The sequence below is a fragment of the Schistocerca piceifrons genome, unplaced genomic scaffold, assembly GCF_021461385.2.
Source record: "Schistocerca piceifrons isolate TAMUIC-IGC-003096 unplaced genomic scaffold, iqSchPice1.1 HiC_scaffold_1318, whole genome shotgun sequence".
Lineage (NCBI taxonomy): Eukaryota > Metazoa > Arthropoda > Insecta > Orthoptera > Acrididae > Schistocerca > Schistocerca piceifrons.
Genome location: NW_025727145.1, coordinates 7,501 through 10,000, shown reverse-complemented (window position 1 = coordinate 10,000; position 2,500 = coordinate 7,501). Strand labels below are relative to the sequence as shown.

Genomic DNA, 2,500 nt, shown 5'->3' with positions numbered 1-2,500 from the left:
TTACAACCATGGTAGGCGCAGAACCTACCATCGACAGTTGATAAGGCAGACATTTGAAAGATGCGTCGCCGGTACGAGGACCGTGCGATCAGCCCAAAGTTATTCAGAGTCACCAAGGCAAACGGACCGGACGAGCCGACCGATTGGTTTTGATCTAATAAAAGCGTCCCTTCCATCTCTGGTCGGGACTCTGTTTGCATGTATTAGCTCTAGAATTACCACAGTTATCCAAGTAACGTGGGTACGATCTAAGGAACCATAACTGATTTAATGAGCCATTCGCGGTTTCACCTTAATGCGGCTTGTACTGAGACATGCATGGCTTAATCTTTGAGACAAGCATATGACTACTGGCAGGATCAACCAGGGAGCTGCGCCAACTAGAGCTGAGCAGCCGGCCGCCCGGGAGTGTGTCCCGGGGGCCCGCGCGAACACGCAAGCGTCCGCTCAATCATTCTGCAAACAGGAGGAGGCTGAGCTCCCCTGCACAATACACCTCGAAACCCTCTCAGGTCCCGGCGGCGCGCAGCGCCGTCCCAAGTACTTGGTCGGGTTCGAGAGAGGCGCAATCGCCCGGAGTTAGGCGAGTAGACGCTTTCGGTGCGACCACCCGTGCTCCCAACTGAGCTTGCCGCTGCCGACAGAGGCCCGGGAGCGTGCTGTCGTGGCATTGCCGGCGGGAGACAACACGCGCCACCTACGGTGACCGGCAGCTCCAACGCCAGCGCCACAGAAGGACAAAAGCCCCACTTGGGTGCCGAAGCGAACTCTCCCAGCACAGCGCACGCGCCAACACATCCGCACAGCTGCGATACAAACCACCAGCGAGAACCGCTGGGGCGACCGAGCAGCAGACGGCGTCGCGGCGCCGAGCGCCGGGCGGCGGCGCATCCTCAACGCACACAGTCCTCAATCGGACCAGCACACTGAAGATGTCCACCGCGCTTCGCACCGGGCCCGCGAGGACCTACTTTGGCCGCACGGCGCCGCGCGCAGGGTGCGCCGGCGCGCAGCTGCGACGCCTGCCGCGTCCGTCGGCCGGCGCGCCTGCCACTGGCCGCCCCCACCAGCCGGCTGTAGCGCGTGCGCCCACGCACCGCGCGGCCAGCACGCCGGGAGGCGCCCCCTCACCGGCCGGGGACGGTCCCACCCAGCCACCACCGCGTATCGCTTCACACCCAGATGCCGTTCAGTTTCATCGGCATGGTGGGTATCGCTGGAACAACCGGTTAGTACCTCAACCTATCGTCGCCATCACCGATTCACCCCTAGCGAGAACAACCGCACCACAACGGGTTACCATTTCTTCATTTGCGTAACTTCACCAGAAAACGTAGGCGTCCATCGCCATTAGCAACTTCAACGATTATTGCATGCCTGTGTCAGGTGTCACGCCACACTACGTCTGCCCACATACACGCAACAAAATGTGCACGCCTAGACAATACGTGGAAGGTGGCCCCCGTACGTATGCGATGTCCATTGCTCGAACGACTGTCAACCGGCCTCTGTAGCATGTCGCAGATATGGAACGCGGTGCACCATGCTATCACGGTGTTTGAGGAGAGACGACTAGGTCCGAATACATCAACACACAGCTCATGCTGATCGCCATCCACGGCGTCCGTTCCTCCCACACGTCTCTATGGCGTACCACACTGCAATCCAGCTCTCATAGGGAGACGACACGTAGCTGCGTGCACAATATTTGCACTGTATGGTCCGCCGTTTTTGGGCGCAGTCGTTGTACGGTCACACATGTGCCACGATGTATCATTCAGTACATAAGGACGAATGTGCAGTACAGATTGTGGTTCACGCGTACGACATCAGCGGACAGTTGACACAGGCCGCACCACAACGTAGCCTGCGTACGTCGCATGCGAAGGGCATTGAAGATGCAAACTTGTCACCAACCAGCTTGCGAAGGCAGGGGGCAAGGTGGGGACGTGGGGACGTGGGGAGGGGTGGGGGGGGGGGGGGGCGGCATGTACGTCCTGCTGCCATCCACATTACAGTGTACAGCAGGAGCATGTGGAAAGTCAGCAAGACTTGCAAGGTGTTTAACATGAAGCGATACACAGGGGAGCGGGCAGTGCGAGTAGCGAACTATATTGCGAGGGTTGCGGGTGGGCAACACTACACTAATTGAACGAGTCGTATAACAATTACAGAGCAGGTTTAGGCGACAACGTGGGTTACGTTAGCGGACAACGTGGGTTACGTTAGCGGACAACGTGGGTTACGTTAAGGCACAACATGGGTTACGTTAAGGCACAACATGGGTTACGTTAAGGCACAACATGGGTTACGTTAGGGCACAACATGGGTTAGGTTAGGGGACAACATGGGTTAGGTTAGGGGACAACATGGGTTAGGTTAGGGGACAACATGGGTTAGGTTAGGGCACAACATGGGTTAGGTTAGGGCACAACATGGGTTAGGTTAGGGCACAACATGGGTTAGGTTAGGGCACAACATGGGTTAGGTTAAGGCACAA

The 2,500-nt window shown here is 57.7% G+C and overlaps 1 non-coding gene across 1 annotated transcript in view; it reads right to left on the bottom strand.

The window, feature by feature from the left end:
* LOC124732124 overlaps positions 1–370 on the bottom strand; it is a 1,909-nt gene extending 1,539 nt beyond the window's left edge. The window contains exon 1 of the ribosomal RNA XR_007008558.1: positions 1–370. This exon is cut by the window's left edge and continues 1,539 nt beyond it. This is a non-coding gene — a ribosomal RNA (small subunit ribosomal RNA).
* Between the last annotated feature and the right edge of the window lie 2,130 nt (positions 371–2,500).